The sequence below is a fragment of the Chiroxiphia lanceolata genome, chromosome 7 (assembly GCF_009829145.1).
Source record: "Chiroxiphia lanceolata isolate bChiLan1 chromosome 7, bChiLan1.pri, whole genome shotgun sequence".
NCBI classification, from domain to species: domain Eukaryota; kingdom Metazoa; phylum Chordata; class Aves; order Passeriformes; family Pipridae; genus Chiroxiphia; species Chiroxiphia lanceolata.
This window is the reverse complement of record NC_045643.1, coordinates 37,412,173-37,437,377: the sequence shown is the minus strand read 5'-3', so window position 1 is coordinate 37,437,377 and position 25,205 is coordinate 37,412,173. Positions and strand designations below refer to the sequence as shown.

The following is a 25,205-nucleotide window of genomic DNA, read 5'->3' as shown; positions in this document are numbered from 1 at the left end:
GGTCTCCCTGGAGCCTTCTTTTCTCCAGGCTGAACAATCCCAGTTCTCTCAGCCTTCCTCAGTATGTGGAAAACCATTTTACTTCCCTGCTTTGTACCAAAAATAACACAGGGCAGAAATGATGCCAGTGCTCCACATAAAACTGAGAGAGGATATGCTGGACTAAGGAACTACCCAGAGTGAAGCAAGTCATGTCCAAACCCCTACTGAGTGGTATTAACAAGCCCTAATTGATCATTTATTGTGGGCCCAGCAGCCGATCAACACAAAACGCTCCAGTTCACTCCAAACAACCACACAATTCCCCCTGCGAAACGAACCCTTGACAAAATGATTTACTGACAGTGCCAGTCACTGTCTGACTGTGGGACTGCTTGGCCATCCTCTCCTCCAGAGTGACTGATCCCCTGCAGCACCGACGAGCCACAACAAACAACTTCGCCAGACGAGGAGGCAAAAATATCCTGACAAGTTGAGCCGCGTGACTTTAACCCCTTGGGAGCCCCGGCACGGAGGGCACGGAGCCTCCGAGGGCTCTGCCGCAGTGCAGCAGGGGAAAGGCACAGCCTGGAGTGCCTGGGAGGTGCCAGCTTTGGAACATATGCTCTGGAACTTGGGCACTTGGGAAAAGTCGCTCGGCGAAATCGCACCACTTCTCAACTCGGCTCCTGGGTTGTCAGGGAAGGGGAAGTGTGGGAGATTTCCCACAATTATTTTGAGTTTGCTCGAGGCTTTTAGCATTCTCAGTCTGAAATTGTACAAAAATCTGGAGAATTGAGTTTAATCTATTCACTTAATGCGTTTACTTCAATTAATTACCTTACTCAGCAGTAAATATCTCCTCTTTTTCCACTGAAATTGCTGTTCCACTCAGTAATGTTTTGTTCTCTGTGATATATGGAGGTGTTGGACCTCCAGGACAAGGGGGAATGGATTCCCATTGACAGAGGGCAGGGGTAGATGGGATATTGGGAAGGAATTCCTGGCTGGAAGGGTGGGGAGGCCCTGGCCCAGGTTGGGCAGAGAAGCTGTGGCTGCCCCTGGATCCCTGGAAGTGTCCAAGCCCAGGTTGGACGGGGCTTGGAGCAACCTGGGCTGGTGGAAGGTATCACTGCCCATGGCAGAGGGTGGCACTGGATGATCTTTAAGGGCCTTCTCAGCCAAACCATTCTGTGATTCCATGATTCTATGGTTAAAGTTCTGCCTGAGTAGGCTCTGAAAATTCACATTCCAAAGAAATTAGGGCATATCCTTAAAAAAATCTTAGATGCTTCACTCTCATGAGTATCAAGGCTTAACTTCTTAATTCTCATGCAAGGCTGTTGCAAAGTATGAACATGTTTGTTAACACTTGACCTCCAGATGGCAAAGACTTTTCACTTCTAGGCACGAAATCTAAAAGTTAGTTCAGTGCATTCAGAAATGCAACATTTTTCAGTGCTAAAACACATTTAAAGAACCAAACACCTTTGTTACTTTGCAGACAACGTGGCCTGTAAGGAACCTAAATAGCATTAGGGAGCCAGCCTTAGTTTTGAAGATGAAAAGCCTGGGATTTGTTAGGGGTGAAGGAGGAATGTGATGGAATTGGACTTTGATGATCCCTGTGGGTCCTTTCCAATCAGGATATTCTATAAGTACCAGGCTTAGGCCACCTCTATTCCCATCACCCTTGGAGCTGAGCCCACAGATCACCCTTTTCTTCGTGGACACCTTAAAAAGCACTGTCCTCCTCCCTGCTGCCTTCTGTCCCGTGAGCTCTGGCCAAAAAGAACACAAAAATCTTAAAAATCCTGAACCTTAAAATGAACCAACAAAAAAACCTCCAGGGAGAAGCCAGCAGAGAGATTTCTGCCAGTGGGAGAAGCCTCATAAGACACCTGGAAAGCCTCCTTTGTTTCTTTCCTGGACTTTTTCTTATCTGAGCCGTGCTTCAATCCCATTTTTTCTTTCATCTCCTGTTCTTCACCTCAGGTTCCTCCCACCCCCTCATCTCTCTCTTCCAGCCTTTTCTTGCCATTGACTTGCAGGGGAATGCCAAGGCATTTTGGCACAGAAGGGGAGTGCAGATGCCTCTGAGATGCTGCAGGGAGGATATGGAGAATTGGGAGCAGGGAGGATCCTCGTGCCTGCCCTGGGTAACCCCGGTGCAGGGATTGGGGTGCCAGTCATCTGGGCTAATTGTGCACCCAAACTCCCAGGTAGAGCTCTCCCATGGCGCCTCCTTTAAATAATTTGCATGTTTATACAGTGTTTAATCTCCTCTCTTTCCTTTTGCCTATTTGTTTATTCGTCCTCGGGCTCTCTCAGCTCCCTGCAGTAAAAACAGCCATTTCCTGAATATCAGGTAGTATGGAAATGGTGCCTGCTTTTCCTTTCAAATTAATCCATCTTTATTTTCATTCTAAAATAGAAGCAAAAGATTGCTATCAGTGCCTAGGAAAATCTTGGAGCAACTCTGGAGCAGTTTAAGCCTGCAAATAGGTTTTAGGGTTTTTTTTGGGGGTCAACAGCCTGAGTTTGCCCTTCTCCCCGGGGATCTTTAGGTGCTGGAAGTGAACTGGGCGTTCTGACACCAACCGAGCTCCCAGCACTTTCTAGTCAACAGCACTTTGAGCTCCAGGTGAGCTGTTCCCTACCCAGAGTGACATCCTGGGTGGGCAGGGAAGCGGAGCCGGATCCCCGGAGCGCCGGCGTTGTTTGGTCGTGTTATGTCCCGGCACTTGTCCTGTCACGTCCGATCCGACGCGTTCCCGAGCGGCACGATGTGACCCGACAGAACACTTTGTGCCAAGCTGGGATGCTTTTTTCCCTTTGCTAATGGGAGAACAAACATTTGGGGAGCAAAAAAAAAAAATCGCGGAGCAGGTTGTTTGCCATCCCACTTGGGTCTGACAGACAGAGCTCCTCTGCGCTGCCTTCCCAAGTTTATGTGGCGTCACTCGGTTGCTCTGTTTCAGTTATCTGAATATCAAATTTTAGTTTGATTTCTGCTGATTCTCCTGTTCTCCTTCCCATCCCAGAAAACCCATCTTGGGGCTTTCTGCTGTTCATTCTGCTAATCCATTTGTCATTGCTTAGAAAACTACTGGTACTTGCAAAGATTGCTCCTTTTGAGGAGATGAAATGTGTTTGTCTGTCTCCTAAGCTGAGATACACATCCCAGAATCCCAGAATCCCAGAATCCCAGAACAACAGGCTGGTTTGGGTCAGAAGGGACCTTAAAAATCATCTTGTTCCACCCCCTGCTGTGGGTAGGGACACCCAGGGTGTCCTTGCCTGTGGCAAGGGCGTGGGTGAAGATGGGTCACTTGAATTTTTCCCCATCAGATGATGTGCTTTGCTGTGCACTGAACACTATTCAGAGACACCTGAGCAGCAACAAACAGGCAAGTCTTGGGTGAACTGTGTTACAGCAGGTCAGGTCAGCCCCGTGGTCTGCCTGGGCTAAAGGAATGTGAATCCTCCAGCTTGTCCCTGCAGGAAGAAAAGGTCCTGTTTTCTTCCCTTTCTCTTCCTCTCTCCTCTCCACCTTCCCTGTTTCAACCCTGTCAGATCCTTCCCTTGTGGTTTTAACCTGGCAGAGAACTCTTCCCTTTTTAGTTCTCCTGGTTGACCTGGTTCATGGGACACATCCAGGAGGCTGCAGGGAAGGGAGGGAAGAGGAGGACTGGGCAGATCTGTGCTTCAGCATCACAAACCTGCTGGATCAGCTCTGTTCGTACATCCCAGCAGGACCCATCAGCTGAGGAAGGAGCAATTGCTGCTTGTTGCTCCTGGGACCTGGGACCTGTGTCCAAACATTTTGCTGCCTTCTGATGTAGAGTCATTTGCACAGCTCAGTGGTGGCACCCAGAAAATACCCCAAAGCCCCACCTTGTCTTCCTGGAACACAGAAGTTTAACACAGGAGCAGTTAGAAACTCAGTTGCCTCATTAATTTGTTTTAATGTGCATTGTTGGGAAGTTTGTCAACAAGAGAAGGGTCTCTGTGTATCAAAACACAACATTCATCTGTTGTCAGCTCAAGCATCCATCCGACAGCTCGACCCACAATTATAAAATCTCTGGGAATCTTTTATTTGTTGTCTTGTTCTAACACTTCTGATGATTATTTTTATCCTTTTGTCTGCCAGTGTCAATAAAAACAAAAGCTGAGATTCACACATTGTGACGGGAGTGTGGGAGCTGGGAGCTGTCCCTCCCACTGTCGTGGTGCTCAGTGGAGTGATCACCACCAGCACAGACACGGGCTCTGGAGTTTCAATCCTTGCTCCATAATTGAGAAGAAAGGGCAAAAAAATTCCAGAAATGCAGATTGACAAGTGCCTCGGCTTCTGAGTCCTCAAGGATTGTCACATGGCTGCAGTTTTTTACTTTTCTCCTGGCAAACATGATGTTTTGTCATTTGTTTTGTCATTTCTGGACCTCTAGGAAAGGGCTTTATAATTGTGTGAAATTTCTGTGGATTCTAGGTAAAATCACAGCTCCCACTCCAGGTACTGGCAAGACAATGGTCTTTCTTTAACAATAGTCTTCTTTTACAAATTTTTGTGAAGTTTTTTCTTGTTTATGCAACGTTTAGGACACAAAAAATTAGTAACTAGGCAGATCGAGGAATTTTCACTAGGAGATGCAAAGGTGCCAAATATTTTAGGAGATCAAGTAAACTGGGAGATTAAATAACTAGAAAAATCACTTGACTGATTGGTAAGTGAAGGACTGGAATGGTGGTGTTGGGATCCCACGGTGTTTAGGGCCAGGCTGGTTGTGGTGACCAGCCCCATCTGCCACCACGTAGCAAAGCCCTGATTGTCGCTGTAATTAATCACCCCTAATTAAAACAACACTCCCAGCAGTGGGAGGTGCTGGCAGTTCTCCTCAAGTTTAGTTTCCAGACTTCCAGAAGCCTCATTTACCAAGTTCAGAGGCACATTGATAAATCCCCCCGCTGGTTCAGCGGTGCTTCAATCCATCACCAAATAACAGCATCCCCGTTTTTCCAGGGCTATTATCATCCCTTCAGCTGCTGCAGCAATACATTCTGGGCCAATAAATCAAGGGGGATCGTTTTAGATGGGCAGAAACATAAACAGCATCTTAAAAAAACGTATCTTTTAGCCATCTCCTTACCTCTTTCTCTTGGTGAGTTTTATGGTGTTAAAGTAAGGATCGTTTTCCGTGTTTGTCTGAATTTCCTCATTTACACAAAAGACAATGGGGTGTTTTCCAATTCTTTTACCAGCCCCGAGCTCCCACGTTCGTTTTTCATTTCTCATTTACCTTTCTCTCCTTTGCTGCTCGTTTCAATAAGTGTGGAATGTCCTTGTGTGAAGAAATGGGTTGTGTTTCCTCAGGCAACAGGTGCTCGTCTCTGTGGTTGTGACAGAGCCCTGACAAAGCAGCTCAGGTATCTCAGGAGAATCTGAAACCTCGCACCCCTCCAGCCAGTAATTGCCAAAAAAAAATTGACTTTTTTTAAGGCAAACTGCAGCTGCAACACCTGAACTGTTGTGTGGTGAGACTTTGGATTATAGTCCCTGTTATATTACCCACACCAGACACGTATTTATTCTTTACATCACGTGCACACGCTCGTTTGTAAAGAGTTTTATGCGCTGAGTGTCGCGTTCCCCGCTTTTCGACGCACGTGCGTCGTTAAAGGGGGCTCTTAATTTCCTGTTTTAGGCTTTCCTCGGAGATTTCTTGTTACATTTTCCCTTCCTTGTGGTGTACAAATGTCTGTGCTGGCTGGAAGGAGCACGGCTGGGTTTCTCTGGCAGTTGGCAGCTCAGGTGGTGACAACTGGCTCCCTCCCCGCGTTCCCCAGCTGTGCCGTGCGTGACTCCAGTGCCAGATGGCACAACACACACACACACACACATAGAGACACGGAGAATAAGTTTGCATTTTATGTTTCTGGATGAAAAAGGTCCCACTTGGTTGTGGTGACTGATATTTCATCCAGAACGATCCGTTGTCCTCTGCAGAGTTTTGGCTTCGTGCCCGGCGTGTCGTTCCGGGACCCACCTCACAGGATGGGAGGGGAAGAATTTGGGTGAAGAGTGCAAGTGTGAGGGTGTCAGGGTGACTTGGGAGAACAGCAGCCTGCAGAGAACTTAACTGAGAACAAAACATTGCCTCTTTGTGGTTGCTGAAACTGTTGGGTTTTTCTTTTCGTAAGATAAAACAAGCTGGAAATTGGAGTTTTCTGCGCAAACAGAAAAATCTCCATTTCCTGCAAAATGAAAGATTTTCTTTCAATTTCCTATTTTTTTTCTATTTTTCTTAACCAAAAATATATTTAATAGGTTATTCTCATTCAGACCCGTTATAAAATCATAGAATCACAGAACAGTTTGGGTTGGAAAGGATCTCAAAGCTCATCTCCTTCCACCCCTGCCGTGGGCAGGGACACCTTCCGCTGTCCCAGGTTGCTCCAAACCCTATCCAATCTGGCCTTGGACACTTCCAGGATGGAGCATCATGACCCAAACCATCATGTAGCTGCTAGAAAGTATTTCCTCTAAGTGCAACAATCATCCCTAGGCCTGAACTTGCAATATCAGCATCAACAGGAGCTGCACAAGGGCCAGAGATCAGTGGGAAATTGGGAGTTGCTGACAGAAGACCAGGGAATATGCTCCATATATTCCCAGAGTCATCTGGGAAGTCCTGGCAAGAAGTAAGAACCCAAATAATATTTGAGTTAATGTTGAGAAGAGGACCAGCGTAAAAAAAAATGAATCCAAATTCTGTGCTTTCAGTGCTTTTGTATTCAGGAGTTGAAGGTCAGAAGAGACAATGAAGTTTTCTAACCTTCCCTACTGCCTGAATTTTGCCTTAGAAAACAACCACTTTCCTGATCACCTCATATTAAGCACTCAAACCTCTGATCTACGTTCAAATGAAAAGCACAGAACTGACAGAAAAAAAAAAATCAGCATTTCTTTCAGTCTCCTGAGTAAACTACTTTGGCAGCTACACAAAGTGATTTAGTGTTTTATAATTCCAAATATGGCAGGATTAGCCCTTCATCCCGTTGTTCCAGGATGTCTGTATTAATTATTTCAACAATAAACTCCCATTTTCAGTTCAAGGAATGGCCTATTCTTCAACCATGTAAATATTATTCAGAAGTAGGTGATACCCACGTGTGGTGCTGCCAAAGTACACTCATTTATTTTTTAACTTCTCTAGCACAGTCAGCCAGGGAGCAAAACAATACATGGTTTATACAAGGCATTTAATGAATTTCATCCTTTTCCCATCGGAGGTTCAGCGCTGCTGAGACATGGGAACAGGGAGAAAGAACAACAGCAGAAATCCCAAAGAAACAATCATCCTGCATCCCGGAATTGTTCTGTTTGTGTGTGTAAGGGCTGAACTACTACTTTGCTGTTCAAAACCTAAACTGAACAGGGATAATTAAAACAACTTGAGCCCCTCGGTGCCAAGAAGGGATTTGCTTTCTAGGACAAAAACGTCCCTTTGAGGAATGTTCACTGCTGAGCTGATTGTCACCTCCCAGCCTGGCGCTGGGATTTAATCCTCTCAAAACTCCTGTCTTGGTTGGAGTTACTGTGGATCCTGAACATAAAGTCATGCCTTGGTTGGAGTTACCGTGGATCCTGAACATAAACTTTGTGTAGGTGGGAATTTTAGTTACTTGATTGGGTCTGGTTTGAGGTATCTGGGGTTTTGGAATATCTCTGTGCACATTCCCACTGTGCTGCACCTGGGACTCCTGAGTGACCTGTGAGCAGGTTAAAGCCAACAACCCAAAGTGTCCATCATTCCAAAGGTTGATATATTAAAGTTGCAGCTCTGTGAAGAGGGGTGATTTCCCCATGTCTCCAAAACCCCTCAGTTCATGACATCTTGTGCTGCTTCATTTCAGAAATTCAAGACTTGCAGTTCCCATTTCCAATCCTTCCCATTTTCACAGTCTGCCATTCCTCACATTTTACTCTGAGGTGGGAGGGGCAGAACTTTCCTAAATTGAGATCAGCCTGATGGCTTCAAATCTGTGCAACTGTTCCAGCCTCAGTGTGCTGTACAAAGGATCATCATTTAAAGTGTAACTCGGGAGAAATTCCTCCAGGATCAGAAATTCTTCATGTTCTTTTTTTTTGAGCTGACAGAAACTCTCCAGCTTTGTTTCATACAACCTGCTCATGGTTCTGGTTACAAATCTCCCCCTGTTCCTGGGACAGCCAGCACTGGCATTAGATTTGATTTGTGTTTGGAAGGTAAAATGTTTTCTCAGTGCAATTTGCAAGTAATTATTGTCACAGCAATATTTCCTCCCCAGCTCAGAGCAATCACATGGAAGCACAAACCATGCAGATGTTACAACTGTGGAGGTGTACAACAAATAATAATTACAGATCATAATATTTCTCTCCACTAACAGCCATCCCCAGGGTACAGCTTTTGCATTTGGAATCTGAAACGCGGCTGTTGCAGAGCAAATCCTGCTTTATTGTGCCATTTGAACATGCTTCCATTATCTGTTAATTATTGATGGCAGCCAGAGCATTCCTTTCTGGGGCTGGAATTTTGAAGGTGTCAGCAACTGCTCTCCTCAGCATTCCCTCAATCACAGTCCCAGCACAGCTCCTCCTTCTCATCTCAGTCTACGCTGCTTGTGTTTGTCATCCCACACCAGCAAAACTCCCAAATCTACCCATAAATGAGGAACACAACTTCATTTAATAACAGCTGAACCTGTACTTCCCTGGGAAGTGAGTGAGGAGCTTGATGAGGATCATTATCAGCATTTTTGCCTGTCCCAGGAGCCCCACGTGGCACCACCAGGTAGGGCAGGAGCCCCTGAGGCAGCTCAGCCCTCGGGGCTCAGGTGGCCACGGGCAGCACGTGGGGTTTGGCTGCTCCAGGAACGGGTCTCAGGGATGTAGAGCTGGTTTGGGAACAGCCCTGGGGAAAAGGTGGAGCTGCTGGAGGCAGCAGCATCCCTGGCTGTGGGAACAGGGACATGGCCAGGAGGTGGAGGGACACAGTTATCCCTCTTCACTCACTGCGGTGTGGGGTGGAAGGAAAAGGGGCAACAGAGTGGAGCTGGGAATAGGAATGTCCAGACTGTGTGGGAGCTGTGCCTCCAGGCTGTGCCTTCTCTGTCCTTGGAGGTTTGCAGGATTTAGATGGAAAATTGGGAAGGAATTCCTGGCTATGAGTGTGGTGAGGCCCTGGCCCAGGTTGCCCAGAGAAGCTGTGACTGCCTCTGGATCTCTGGAAGTGTCCAAGGCCAGGTTGGACCAACCTGGGCTAGTAGAAGGTGTCCCTGCCCATGGCAGGGGGTGGAACAGGATGGACTTTAATGTCCCTTCCAACCCAAACCATTCTGGGATTCTATTTAATTACTCGTCCTGGAAACGATTGTAACTGTTCTAAGATATGTTATACTAAATAAATGTCAAAGTAGAGATCTAAAAAAATCAATACAAATTAATTCTGAGTTTATTTCCCTTCCTCTTCTTCCCCAAAAGCAACAGGACAGTGAACAGTTTTCCTAAGTCTAAAAGCAACAAGAGCTGGAGTCCCATATATAATATTTGCATTAGAATTTATTTCATACCAGGATAGTTTGCATTTTGCAATTATTTATCTTCCATTCAAAGGCAAAAAAAGTATTGTGTCTAACTCAAATTGTCATTGCACTTGTATTGGCTACTGGAATTTGATGCCAATTTGTGTTTTAAGTAATCCAGGATGATAATTACACTTATTGCTCTGCTAACTGCACAGTTACTATTCAGGGTACCTCATGTATATTTGATGTATGTTCTGTATCAGAGCAGACCTTTTGCAAATTGGATCATTTGCATCATTACATATCTTTCAGAAATAATTTTCTGATCCGGAGGAATAGGCTTCTGGTAGAATCATGGAGCTGATTCCTAGAGCTCATCCTTAGAGCTGAGGAAACTAAAAGAGAAACAAAATAAGCTATTAAATTTTTTTAATTTTATTTTATTTTATCTCATTTTTGAACTGTGATTTTTTGACAGAGTATTTAGTAGAAAATATTCACAGAATCATGGTTTGGGTTGGAAGGGACCTTAAAGCTCATCCCATTCCAACCCCTGCCCTGGGCAGGGACACGGAAGGGTTTAGAAATGGTGAAATAAAACTCAGTTTATAAAATCCTTGAATAGTTTGGGTTGGAAGAGACCTTTAAAAGTCATTCAGTGCAGCTCTCCTGCCATGGGCAGGGGCACCTTCCACCAGCCCAGTTTGCTCCAAGCCCTGTCCAACCTGGCCTTGGACACTCCTACGGATCCAGGGGCAGCCACAGCTTCTCTGGGCAACCCGTGCCAGTGACTTTTGCTTTTGTTAATTCAAATGGAAAAAAAAAATCAAAAAGAACAAATTATTTGGCTCACTATTTTTTTTTCATATGGAAACGATCTCAGACTCTGGGGCTGCCTGGGACATGTCCTGTCATGTTCCTTGGAGCACTTCCTTGTCCTTATCGATCTCCCCCAGCCACTTTACTTTCAGAAGATACTCATTTAAAAAAATTAACCCACTGCAGAAATCCATTAGAGGGTGGTTTGTTTTTTTTTTTTTTCCTCCCTCACCTACACAAATTGCCAGTGCCTGAAGCTGGAGAGGAGTAAAAAAATGCTGGATGAATGACAAATATCCTGGCTTTGAAAGCCTGATATCCTGTGGCCCTGCAGGGATAGAAGAAAGGGGACAGATCCTCTGATCAGCCAACTTGGTACAACATAAACACAGCAGAGCTGTTTTCAGGTGGCTACAGAGGGAGAATTCCCTTGTTCTGCCTGTGCAAGGCTTGGGGAGCAGATCCTCCCACCCTGGCAGTGTGACAGGCTCCATTCATCTGCAGCATCTGAAGGAACAGACTTATTTGATGTTTTGTTTGGAAAAAAAATAATTATTGAGGACTGTTCTGTATGCAAAAAAAGAGTTCACTCTTCTTTTTTTTTTTTTTTCTTCTTTGCCTCTGAGTCCCAGATAACTGAAATTATGCTTATCTGGGGTGCTACTCTTAGATGTTGTAAAGTTGCTTCAGAAGGTAGTGTGTTCCATAGAGCAAAGCTGGGAGGGTTTATCTATGCTGTGAAAAGCCATTATTTTGATTTATTCGCTGTAGATATGGACAGCAAAGAGTTAAATCCCCTGTTCTACTTCTCCTCCTGAAACAAAATAAACTTTGAGTGCGTAAAGACTACTTTTTAACCTATTTCTAGGAAGCTAAAAATCTGGCAGATGTTTTGGTAAGAAACGGTCGATGAAATGGGCGATAATAACTTTTCATTTCTTTTGAAAAAGAAGAAATCAGGAAAGAAAACACAGTCAGGACACCAACACAACACAGCTTAACAATTTGTTACAGCATGTGAAGGGAAAATGACACTTATTTCTAGTAGTGATGATGAAGAAAATGGCTGTTTACATGGTTGTGAATTTTTAGGCAACAAGATAGGTTTTCACACTTAATCTATGCCTCTGTTTTGGGTTTTTATTTTAAATTGCCTCTGTTTTGGGTTTTTATTTAAATTTGCCTCATATACAGAACAGATCCTGACCCAAACACCTTTTTCTCAGAGGAACAACTTCTTCATATCTCCTTTGCATCACACTTGAGGGACTCTGCCCTGTGTTACTGAGCTGCTGATTGTCTTTTGATAGCCCTCCTTTTAATATCCATTTGTTTTGAAAAGGAATAATAAGAAAACACAGTCAGGACACCAATACAACACAATTTAATGCTCCAATTTGTTACAGCCTGTGAAGGGAAGATGATGCTTATTTCTAGTAGTGATGATGAAGAATGTGGCTGTGGATTTTTAGGCAACAAGATGGGTTTTCATACTTAATAGATGACTCTGTTCTGAGTTTTTATTTTAACTTGCCTTGTACACAAGAACAAATCCCAACCCAAACACCAGTTCATCCTTTTTCTCAGAGGAACAACTTCTTAATATCTCCTTTGCATCAAACCTGAGGGACTCTGCCTTGTGTTACTGAGCTGCTGATTGCCTTTTGATAGCCCTGCTTTTAATAAGCAGCAGATTATCTCATCTGTGTGTGTGTACAGAGCATATTTCAGAGCAGAGGTATGGAAGGGGTAAGTTGTCCTGGCAGCAGATGAAAGGGAGCTGGGATGCTTCAAAGAGCAGACAGAGGCAGAAGGCAGAGAACAGGGGCTGTAGGTATTGGGATGAGAAGCTTTTGAAACGTAGATAACCTACAGCAGAGATGAGCTCTGCTCTCCCAGCACTAATAATTAGGCAGATAAGAGGGGAGAGGGAAAGGAAGCCAGGACAAAGTTCAGCAGAAACCATTCTGGAGGGATGAAGCCACGGAGGAAAGTCAGATGAAGCTCAGGGTGGGAATCATTAAGGATGTGAAATGTGTGTGACAAACGTGGGGACGCAAAGGGATCAAACCCAGCCCTGTGAGTGGTTTTACATGGACAGCAGAAGTCTGAAAGCTCAGGGGGCAGAATCCATGAATCACAGCGTATCCTGAGATGGAAGGGACCCACAAGGATCAGGGAAGTCCAATAAGAGCAATAATAACAGAATAATAGAAATAAAATAATGATAGGAAGAAATGGCCAAAATACAGGACGTCAGTTCCCCAACAATGGGAGAATACATGGCCCTGGTGATAAAACAACCCGAGGATTAATAAAAATCCCAGGAAAAACAAGTTGGTTGACAGTGCCACAGCCAGGTCCCTCCTTCCAGAAACACTTGGTGACAATAAAACTTGTTGGCAGGAGGAAGAATAATTGTTCAGTTACTTCTGAGGGCTGCAGTTCCTCATCTGATTCAACCAGTGTGTGAAAAAAACAGTCCAGAATAGGACTGTTAGTCCAAATAGTCCAGATCCTAACACTGAGGATCCTTGTAGGAGGGGAAAAAAATACATTAAAAAAATCAATGCACCTTCAGAGGAACTGCCTAATAATGAGGAAGGTAATTAAAAGACAGTTAAAGGAGCAGCTAAGAGGGGAATATGTTTGTAGGCGGTTTAGATGCTTTAAGGGCAACAACTTCTTTTACTCCTCAACACAAATATGCACAACATAATCATTCTCGTGAAGATCCACCAACAAGAACATACAAAGTGACACACAAAGGAGTTATTAAGTTTGGTTTGGGGTTGGGGTTTTTTTTAAGAGGGAAAAAATTCCATATCTCCGTTTAAAAGTGAAAGGCAAGCCAGGCAGATCCCCTGCACTCACTGGATGCAGAAAAGCTACCACCAGAAAGTTTTTTGGGCAGATCAGAGGCAGAAAGCTTTGCCAGGGGAGCAGTGGGGCTGATGGATCATCAAGGATTCACAGGAGCATGAGAGGGAGATAAGTCTATGGCAGGGGAGTGGGATGAGCTGGCACTGCTGTTCTCTGGGAACGGCTCCGGGCTGGAGGAGGGACATGCTATGGAACAATCTCACACTGGAGAGCCCAGAGCTGGCAGGAGGGAGGGGCACTGGCTCCGGGGACTCCTTCCCACAGGGAGAGCCCTTGATCTGGGTCTGGTCCATGTGGAACTCCTTCAGTTTTCCCATCCTCTCCTCCTGCAGAGCTCGACACCTGCACCCGACCTGTCCTGTGTCCTCTGAGGAGACGCAGGCAAAGCACCCAATGATTCCCAACCAGGCCCAGGTCTGCTACCTCTGCATCAGAGGGGTCACCTGGGGAGCAACTGCTGCTCCAGGAGTTCCTCAATGATACTCCCAGGGGTAGTACATCCATAAAAAAAGTTATATTCCACTCTGGCACTTCCCCTGTCCTCCCAGACTGCCTGCCTGTGCTTGGGATGAATTACAGAAGATCCAGGCAATGCCAGTTCCAGATATGTTGCTCTCCAGAAGTTTCCTGCTCTTTCAAAATGGGCTAAATCCCAAATTAGAATGATTTCAGTAGAGCAAAGCTTAGAAGACAATTGCTGTAATTATGCAAATTTAAACAAGTGAAAAGCCTTAACACAATGTATACAAAATAATGATTGGAAGGAATTAGCCTTGGGAATTAGCAGAAATTGGGCATTTGTATTGTAATAACAGGGCTGGAAGCTGATGATCCAGAGAGAAAGAGTTTTGCCAGTCGATATTAAAGCTTAGATAATCTTTTGTTCAGCAACTTCCCACTCCTATTTGTTTAGGATTGCAGCCTGTGCTTGGATCACCATATTGGAATTCCAATCACTCACCACTTCTTAATTAGACAATCTAACTGATACTGTAGTTGTGGCAGGGATTGATTATTAACTGAAGTTTTTATGGTAATTAGCAGCAAAGTTCTTGAACAGAACATAAATAAAATAAAATAACATAAGGCTTCCCAAACTGGCACCATCACACTGTGATGGTGATCCCGAGTTTTAATTGTCCATATGCATTTCAATCCAGGCCAGTATTGGGAATCTTTATCAGTAGCTGCCAATAAAAGAAAATTTATTTGGTTACCAAGGCTTTTTTCCAGGCTGAGAGTGTCAGATGATCTGCCAAAGCAGTCTCTGTTCTGCAGGGCCAACAATTGATCAGAGTTGTCTTGTGCTTTTTAACGCTCTATTTCTGCTCTGCTTTTATGACTCCAACCAGGAACACGATCCACAGGATCCCGTAAGTGCTCCTGGGCTGGGTGTCCACTTTGGAGCTCTAGTGTAAAGCACACATTATTCTAGTGTACTGGATATATATGTCTGTCATGTTCCATTGCAGTCATTGTAGGAGAAGCCCTATCCCAGAAATCTTTCAGGATAGTTTTTGGAATGACCATAATCTTTCCAGAAATGCAACGTCCTTCCTCCACCTGTAGCTGAAAGCCCCACTGTGATTCCCATCCAATTCCTCTTCCTGGGGGTTAACTGTATTTCTACAATTTTTTTTTTGCACTAGTGCCTACTCTTGTCTTGTGAAATGACTCTTCCCTTTGTGTAAGAAATGTCTCAGCTCTTCCTAAAAAGAAGATTCTTCTTTCCATGGTGGAGTCTGGTTAAACACGGAGGGGACTTTATTTGCTTTGGATCTAAATCAAAATATCAGAATCCTTCCAGAAATGCAATGCCCTTGCTCCAGCTGCAGCTGAAACCAAGGGGAAGTGTAATTTCCCTAAGATTTACCTGTAATTTGAGTTTACATTTTGAAAAGGTGAGACAGGAGGCACCAAACCAGGCAGGTTTGTTTGTGACCAGAATTCACTTTATCAAACAGGGGGGTCTGAGGTTCCTGTCTTGAGGTCCTGCTTTGACCATTGATTGGTGACTGTCCAATGTATCCCATCATTCTTTCCCCTTCATTTTTATATACAGCCCAGTCTGGGGGGAAAAGGACAGGAGAAAAGCTCCTATGGTCCTAAACTCTTCTCATCCCTGATAAATCCATGGCTGGCTGGGAATGTTCTCCCTCTTATTCTTGTGTTCTCCCTTGTTCTGTGGGGAACACCCAGGAGTGGCTGCTGGCCACTGGCTTTGCTGTGCTTTGCAGGAAGAGGCTTTTCCTTGGATTTCTGACATATCAAAATGAGATGTGTGACTCCAGAGGTTGAATGCAATGGCAGGAAGAAAAACAGGAGGAGTCCCTGGGCTTGAGGGTCTACAGAGCTGCACCATCCTTTCTTCTTCAAAGGCAGGGCCTGGGAATGTTGGTCACTGTTGGAGCTGGACTCTATGTGGGATATTCTCTAATTCCATAATCTGGCAGAGAAGCATTTAAGACAAACTAATTCATTTGTAGCTGCGTGAGAAGTCAGTGCCAGCTTTGGTAACTGTCGGAAAGGAACACTGGATGCTCCATCATTCTGAGGAACAAGTCATGCTGCTCTCCCAGAACCTCAGGCCTGTGCCAGCAGTCTCCAAGTTCTCAGAAAAGCCCAGAATGTCCCAAATCTAAAATTCTTTCCAGCAATGAATTTAGAAAATCATTTATAACTGCTATTATTATTTGATTTTTATTAAAGGCTTGAGGAGCAACTCTTCTCCTCCTCCTACCTATACAAACAGCCATAAACTGAGTGCATTTTAATAACCTTTTTTCCAAGAAGTTACAAGTTATTTCATTAAAATGTCAACTTTTTCTTTCATATATTTTATGATTCGCTTTCTTCCTTCTGCCACAAATATGTTGTTGCCAACATCATCATGACACAGTTTGCTGCCAAGACTATGGGAAGTTAAAAAAGGAAAGAAAAAATGAATTTCTCTCCACTTTTTAGGTAAGATTCTTCCAGCACTAGAGGCTGAGAAAGCAGTCAGAAATATCTGAGGTGCCAAAGACAAATGTTAAGGGTGCCAAAGGGGTGACATGAAAACATGGAAGCAGTACCAGGGGATCCATTCTGTGGGATAAGGGAGCAGTGTGGACATTTCCTCTTGTTGTTTGTAGATTCCTCATAGTTCCTAACAATGTTTCTGTGAAGATTGGAGCAGCAGGAGTGTGCACACACTGGATTTGAGGGATTCAGCAGAGCAAGTCAACTGCTGTTTGCAGGAGACGACGTGTCTGTCCCACCAAACCATCACCAACTGCTGCATGAAATCCCTTGTGTCCTCCTGCATCCCCCCAAAGGCCTTTTCCTTCAAATATATCAACCTACTGTCACTCAGAAGGTCCCCAAACCCAGCTGCAGCCAGGTGCCAAGCCATCTGCTCCTGGCTGGTTTAATGAGGAAGGAGCCACTTTACCTCCTTAGTCTGGGATTGGGGGGAAGGAATGGAAGCCCCTCAGTTGTGCTTCCGGGAATAACCAGGAGATGTGACTGTGTTTCCTACTCAGGTACCTTCACACCTCCCTAATTAAACCCAGCCTGGCTTTGCACAGGGAGTATCCCTGCAAAGGCCCTCATTTTCAGCCCTTCAGCATCACGGATCCTCCCTGGAATTTCGTTATTACCTTTGCTGTCCCGGCTTCGGAGCTGCCGAGTGCAGATATTAAATGAGCTCTGTGCCCAGGATTTCTGGACTCCTGCCTTTGCAAATCTCCATTTCTGTGCATGGAGGGTCCTTGCTGGCAGCAGGGATTCCAAATACCTCATTACAATTCGAAAAACTTTCAGATTTCCCAGTGATATCCCAAGTGTAATTTCCTGCTTGGCTGGAGAGCCAGGGATTAATGTTATTTCCACTGGTGGTAAACCAGTTGTGGGTTCCGATTTCCCAGCACTGCCCATGGCACTGTGGAGCTTTGGGTTCAGCTGGTTGAACTTTGGTGTTCTTTTTGAACATAAAATTCTTGGAATTTTCTCTACTTAGGTGTTGCCCTCACCCCAGAGATGTTTTTCTTTTAAAAGGGATTTAATTTCTTTTTCTCTGCCTTATAGGCCACAGCTTGATTTTTTTTTGTGCACTCCTGGGTCTTCAAGCAATTTTACAAGAGTTGCTGAATGCAGCTGTTTTGTTTACATTATGTAAAGTTGGGAATGTGCCGTGGGAGCAATCCCACGCATCCCACGGAGCGTTGCAGGCACTCAGGGGTGTGGACACATCAGATGAAAGGAGGTGGAGTTTGTAGCTAAGGTCTATAACTTGCCCAAACAAGTTAATTACACGTGCTGTGTCCCACTTTCCCAATACAGAAACATTGGTAATTAACAAAAAGAAAAAATATTAGTGTGTAATTTAGTGTTGGCCTCGGGCTGTTCCGTGAAATTCCTGGCTCTGGGACCCGGGCACTGCCTCAGCCACTCTTTCAGTGTGTGATGAAAGTGGCACAGAGCACCATGACCTGGCATTTGCTCACACCTACTGCTCTATTTTAGGCTCTCATCTCATGGAATTAATATTTAAATGTTACTGGTATCTTGTGGAAATACAATGGATTGAGCCACAGCCCATATGGTCCTGAGGAGGAAAATGCTGTGAATGTATCTGCCTGTTCTTCAGCAAAGCCTTTCACACCATCTCCCATGGCATTCTCCTGGGAAAGCTGGAGCCCACATCTTGGACAGGGGCACCTTGGCTGGATTGGGAACTGGCTGATGGCCGGGCCCAGAGGGGTGGGAATGGGGCTGAATCCAGGTGGTGTCCAGTCACCACTTTGTTGATGGTGTGGATTTACTGACACCCTCAGTAAATTCATGGATGACACAGAGTTGGGTGGGAATGTTGGTCTGCAGGAAGGCTCTGCAGAGGGATCTGGACAGGCTGGATCCGTGGAATGAGGCCAGTGGTGTGAGGGACAACAAGGTCCTGCTCTCAGGTCACAACAACTCCCTGCAGCTCCAGCCGGGGGAAGAGGGGCTGGAAAGCTGGAAAAGGCCCTGGGGGCACTGAAGAGAGAGGCTGGACATGATCCCGGGTGTGCCCAGGGGGGCAAGAGGCCAATGGCCCCAGAACTGCCCCCAGCCCTGGTGTGTCACAGCCCCAGGGCACTGACCATCCCCCTGTGCTGGCACTGCTGGGGCACCTCCAGGGCTGGGGCAGTTCTGGGATCTCAGACAGGACATGGAGGGGCTGGAGCATGTACAGGGAAAGGAACGGAGCTGGGAAGGGGCTGGAGCAGCAGGAGGGGCTGAGGGAGCTGGGGGGGCTCAGCCTGGAGAAAAGGAGGCTCAGGGGGGACCTTCTGGCTCTGCAACCCCCTGACAGGAGGGGGAAGCCGGGGGGGGGTCGGGCTCTGCTCCCAGGGAACAAGGGACAGGAGGAGAGGGAACGGCCTCAGGTTGTGCCAGGGGAGGGTCAGGGTGGACATCAGGAGGAATTTCTTCATGGAAAGGGTGGTCAGGCACTGGCAGGGGCTGCCCAGGGAGGTTTGGAGTGCCCATCCCTGGAGGTGTCCCAGGAAGGTCTGGCCGTGGCACTCAGTGCTCTGGGCTGGGGGACAAGGGGGGCATCGGGCACAGGGGGGACTCTGTGACCTTGGAGAGCTTTTCCAACCTCAGTGATTCTGTGATTCTATGGAATAGACTTGGAGTCATGTGAGTAATACGTAGGATATTAACTCCTGGTATTATCTCCTGGAGTGTATTACAATTGTGAACTCCAGATTGCATCTAAAAATCCATATTCCCAAACTTTTATTTCTATCCCCAACAGCCTCCATGTAGACTATTTTCTACCTCATGTGCAGCTGGAGTCAAGGATTCTTCCCCCCTATGTATGTGAGACCACCAGATTTCCCTGGTGGAATATTTCCAGGAAATAATCTCCATGCAGCCATCTTTGCTTAAATATCTCATAAAGTTATACCCTTATCCCAAAATAATGCCCACTCCTCCCATCTCCTCCTGGAAACTGAATGTATTGCTCTGTTTAGCAAAGTATATAAACAATAATGGACAAACACCCCTCCATAGATGTCTCCATATTATGGAATATTTTACTCTTTACATCCCACATTCCACATATAAGAGGAAATTTAATGCTTTTGGAGCATTTGGAGCTGTGAAATAGAGCAAAAAAGAAGGGGGTTGGCAGCTGTTTTATTGCACAGTGAAGCCAGGAAGTTGTTTAGACTGTCTTTGAACATGGCCAATACACTGGGATACATCTCTTGGTCAGAAAAGGGAGATATTTAAAGATCTATGAGGTCAAGCACACATTTTATGACATCAAATATTTAATATTATCTAAATAAACAAAAAATCATATGTAAGGGGACAAGGTTAAAACTCGACTTTATGGTTGATTTCTTGTGCTATTAAAAGATAATGTTTTCAGGAGATAAAGGGGGATATTTTTTAGCACAAAAGGAACTTGCAGGCTACAGATTCTGTCTAACCTCTCTTCTTGTGGCACTGAGATTGGTGTTTTTACTACATGCAATTAATTAAGCTTTAAAACCAAGGAAAATATTTGGGTTTTTTTTGCTTTTGTGTTTGTTTTTTTTTTTAAACTTATAGATGCAGCTTTTTTTTTATCAGTAAAAGACCTCAAGAATAACCATGTTATTCAGGCCATTTTAAATGTTCAAATGGATGAATGTTTTTCTGATGGTTGGATTAAATGATCTAAAAGGTCTTTTCCAATCAAAATAATTCTATGATTCAGCCCACAAATCCACCTTTCCCTGTGCCAGCAAAATGCTGTGTCTGCTTTGAGATTCTCCCTGTCTTTCACTTCTTTGCCCACAAAAGTCCCTGAAACAAAAGAGGATTTAATATGATGTGAAACCTTATGTGGAACAGGTGAAATGATTCATCCCTTGGCAGAACAGCAGCTGAACTTGGATCCAGTGGTTGTGTTCAGCAGATTAATTAAATTTGGATCTGAACCTCGGAATGCAGAGTCAGCAGAAATTATCAGTGTCCAGCCCTCTCCGAGCCATTTCCCAGCCCTGGGAGGCAACACATTCCAGTTTTTTGTCAATATAATCCATCTCCATTCTCAGATGTAGAAAGAAAGTGGCATTCAGATTTTGATATTGTGAAAATTCATTTTTAAATGTGCAAGTCTGCCTTAACAGAACAGAAAAAAACCACCCCAAAAATATCAATCCGGCACAATTAACCCTCTTTTTTCCTCTCAAATAATGAATTTTTGTGGACCAGTGCAGCTGCTGCAGCAGCCACCCAGAAAATCATCTCCTGCTCAGACAGAAATGCAGAACTAAAAGCCATATTTTTGGATTGTTAAGTGTCACTTCAGTGAAATGTGCTCGTGGTTGAATAGCTCCCGTTTCTTTTCTAGGGATGGGTAAAAATGAGGAAATTGTGACAATTCTTGAATATTGCCAATTGCTTTTCCTCCTGTTGTTCTTGCTGAATGGGGAAAATGCCTTTACATTTGGGTGTTTAAAGGGAAAATATTCCAAACATTTGGTTTTGCTGCTACTTCACCTGTTCTTCTCCTTTTTTTTTTTTTTTTTTTTGCTGCTGAAAAGAGGAGAAAGTTCAGGGAACAAGGACCTGAGGGAAAGCAGAGGGAGAGAGAAAAAGAAAACAAGAAGTAAGGGTTATGCTGCATATTGGGGAGAAATTCCTGGCTGTGAGGGTGGTTGGGGGGTGGGATAGAATTCCCAGATAAGTTGTGGCTGCCCCTGAATCCCTGGAAGTGTCCAAGGCCAGGTTGGACGGGGCTTGGAGCAACCTGGACTAGTGGAAGGTGTCCCTGCCCATGGCAGGGGTGGGATTGGGTGGGCTCTAAGGTCCCTTCCAACCCAAACCATTTTAGGGTTCTCTGAAAGAGTAAAAGACATAAATGAGGTATTTGTGTGGGGCTTCACTGGGGTGAAAGGGAAGGGAAAATAAAGAAAGCATAAATAATTAATGAATCTCCCCCAAATGTCTTTAAAAACACCAACAACTGCCTAGATAAGGAGGGAAGAACTGCCTTGTTTCAGTCCTTGTTTCAAAGCAGCAGTAGAAACCCTGAGACACAACAGCCTGATGGGGCTTTTGGGGATTTAAAAATAGCTTAGGAGAAGAGCCATTGACATGGATTATGAACTGACTTGTGGAGATGAAACCCGGGGTGTGAGTGAAAGAGAAAACTCGGAGTGAAGAGGGGAAACAAGTGGGGTCAGTGCTATGGGCTTTTCTTCTGCTCAGTTCTCCATATAAACGACCTTGGTGAAGGTGAAGTTTCCAAATGGGTTTGCTCAGTTCTGATCCCACCAGGCTGGAGACGAGCAGCCAAAAACAGCCAGGCAGGGAAGGGAGCTGAAGTTATTTATAAAGATGAGCAAGATATTCGTGTCGTTGAGCATATGGCACCATGGGTTTGAACTGTGGAGACGAAAACTTTCTGTGGAGGGTAGCAGGGAATTCCTGGTCATGTTAAACCCTGTTCTGAGCTCGGAGTCAAGAGCTGACAGTCAGATGTGTGGATGTGCTGTTCTGACAGGCCTCCGTCCCCCAAGCACCAGAGGAGTTCTGAAGGCAAAGCTGAACTTCAAAGAGTTTCATCAAAAAAAAAAAAAGCCATTTGGAAAACCGAAGCAAAGGGGGGGTGGCGAGATTTTCTGATTCCTTTTTAGGGTTGGAGCCTGTGCCTTTGACTGTCTGGCAGCAAGAAAATGTTCAGTGGCTTCGGGGTGTGATGGTGCTCTTTAAAGGGAAGCACTGTGTGATCATAAGGATGGACTTCATCCAGCGGATCGTTGAGAACTTCTGTGACATGGACAAGATCCCAAAAGTTTGGCTGCCTTTTCAAAGTCACTGAAACTTCTCAGGGCGGCCAGGAGGGGCTGAGCTTTCCCTAAGATGTGCTTTCTCAAGATGTTTACAGAGCTGTCACCCAAAAATGGATCTAGACCCAAACACTGTCTGAAGCTCAGGCTTGGGACCAGAGCCTGAGTTCTGTCTTTCTTCTTGCTTCTGGTCATCAAACGTGAGGGACACCCAGGTGTTTCACTGCCTTGGGTTAGTCCTGGCACCAGAGACAGGCAAGAAATGTGTGTGGTGAAAACTAACTGAACTTTTTTCATCCATTGAAATGGTTTCAACTTTGGCACACGTTGTCCAGCCCCATTTGTCCATCTCTAATGCAACGTAAATAGCTTTAAGCAGCTGCTTTGTGAAATATGTGATGTTTGGAGAAAGGTATGTGCAGACTGGCTTCCAAAATCAATATATAAACCCTTGCTATTGCATCCCAAAGTTCATTTCTGTTTTGACACATCTTCAAAGTAAGATATAGAGTCCATTACTTCACATGCTTTTTACATTTAAGCACAGCAATTTATGTGTTGATGAAAACGTGCAAGTCATAATCTGTATGAATGCCTCTTGGAACTCATTTATCAGAAACATCAGGGTTTATTTGCTTGTTTGATTTAGTAAAGAGTCTGTAGGTTTTCATGGTTTTTGGACAAACTGAGTGGCTGAACAAACTCTTTGGTGGCCTAGCTCTGGAATGAGAGACTAAAACTGCCCAGAGCCCCTTGTACCTGAAGTCTGGGAATAACTATAGAAATGGCTTTTTATTTAAGCTGTCAGAGGTTTGTTTTTTTTTTTTTTAATTTAACTTTAATCTAAATGACTTTTAATTTAATGGATTTTTTTAAAAAAATTTAACTCTTTAGCAGTTCTCACAGACACAAGAGAGAAAATAGAAACTATGTCAGCCTGCTCTGCAGAATGATGTGTTACCTAAATCTGCTCATCAGGATGGTTTTAAAGCATTTACACCTAAACTCACAGGTTTTTTTTCCAAACCCGTGAAACTATTACTCAAAGCAGAGAGGCTGTGATGCTTTTTTGTTTCAATACAATAAATCACCTCTTAGCACGTGTTCTGAAAGCTGGGTTAAGGTTGTAGAGGGGCTGTTTTGATAGAAAAGATGAAATGGATAAAGGAAAAAACTCCTACATTTTTGTGTTTGGCATTTCTTTTTTGCTGTTTAACAAGAGGACTTCTGCTGGATGGGTAACAAGTAATTAGAAGCCAAACTAAGTTTTCACCTTTGCCATCCAACTCAGCTCAACAAAGTCCTGAAGGCTTTAGTCTGAGCAGTCCTGATGAGTCCTAATGTGTCCTGACACTGCCCTGGCTCAGCTGTCCTTGGCTCTCCTTGCAGACAATGAGACTGAATTAATGAAAAAAGGCAAACTATCGTGCTTTTGATGTTCAGGGGGGATGATCTGGCTGACTTTCCCCAGCATATGGTGGTGAGCTCCTGGCAGAGCAGTGTGTGAGGGGTCTTTGGGGCTGCAGCACTAACAGGGGTGTTCCCACTGCCAGTGGGGAGCACTTTGTGTGAACTGGGGGTCAAGATTCCCATTTCTTTTCCCAGATGTGTGACTCTGTTACTCTCTATACACATTTTTTTTTAGCATAGCAACAAGGTGAGCTGTTCTCTCGTGACATGTGGAAGGGTTTAGAAATGCTGAAATAAAAGTTTGTAGAATCCTTGAGCGGTTTGGGTTGGAAGGGACCTTTAAAAGTCATTTAGTCCAACTCCCCTGCCATGGGCAGGGACACCTCCCACTACCCCAGTTTGCTCCAACCTGGCCTTGGACACTTCCAGGGATGGGGCAGCCACAGTTTCTCTGGGCAACCTGTGCCAGGGCCTCACCTTGAGCCAAGAATTCCTTCCCAATATCCAATCTAAAGTGCTGAGCAGGAATGTCTGCACTTATTTTAGGGCAGAAGCTTGTTTTGGCATGGTGCTGGATTTCCCTGGACCATGGAGAAGACTCTTCACAGAATTTTACCCTGGGCTCTGTGAGTAAATCCTATAACTTCATCCCTTCATCCCTTCTTCTATCTCCCCACCACTAAGTGCTCTGTTAGGAAATTAATTAAGTAGTACATATGAAGTATTTTAAATCTTTTGAGGGAATTGCTGTACAGAAAAATTCCCTTTCCTTCCACCTGCACACTCAGCCAGACTTTTGTTTATCCTCCCGGGAATTTCTGTAGCCTGAGTTGCTCTGGGTCTTGTTTAAAGTCTGGAACAACCAAGGCAGCCACACCATTTAGTCCTGGGGGGAGGACTAAAATCCCACCAGAGCCAACACAAGTGCTGCTTGCTCTGAGACAGGGCCCAACTTCCAGAATCTCTCATTTGGAGCCGATGCCCACCTTGGAGCCGGCAGTGTTTGCACGGAAAAATTAGTTGTGTCAGCTCAGCCTTAAATCTTGGACCTGTTTTAAATAAACTGTCCTTCTCTTCCTGTAACACTGGCACGTTGGGGCCAAGAAATGGAGTTTGGGATGTGGAGTGTTTTCTACAAACTGAATTTATGTTGTTGTTTTTATTCAAAAAAAACCCCAACACACTAGACAGTGCAAATACAGTGACTGTTCCAATCAGGATCAACATTAATTTCTTCCCAGCTTTCAAATGTTATAACTACATTTCTCCCGACATGTTGGCATCTGTGTTGGTATTTATAAATTTTTGCATGCTTTGACTGCCATGCAAATCCTTCCAGAAAGTCCCCTCTGAGGAGCTGAAGTGAGAGAGATAACTGAGCACTCAGAATAACCCTGCCTTGTAAAAGATTATTTTGCAATTAAAGTTGTGATGTTTTTATCGAATGGATGAGCGGAGAACGACTCGCTGGTATCAATAACAGATAAAGCTGGGTTTACAATTAAAAGAGCAATTCTGTTTCTCTGGGCTCACACAGAAACTATCAAGTCACATTTTAACATTTTTTAATATTTGCTTACAAATCTGGAAAAGGCTCGTGGTGCCACGTGGCTGGTGGTGGCTGTTCCCCAGGGATAGTGTTGTCAGCCTGGTATCAGAGGGGATAATTATCAAGTTATTTAATAGAGGCAAATGGGATTTCTGTGTTCGTGTTGTTTATGACCT

At 44.7% G+C, this 25,205-nt stretch overlaps 1 long non-coding RNA gene across 2 annotated transcripts in view; it reads left to right on the top strand.

Moving 5' to 3' along the window:
* Positions 1-24,074, top strand: part of LOC116789339 — a 155,749-nt gene extending 131,675 nt beyond the window's left edge. For both annotated transcript variants that reach the window (XR_004357987.1, XR_004357988.1), the window contains one exon: positions 24,027-24,074. This is a non-coding gene — a long non-coding RNA (uncharacterized LOC116789339). The remainder of the gene's footprint in view (positions 1-24,026) is intronic.
* Positions 24,075-25,205: the final 1,131 nt, after the last annotated feature.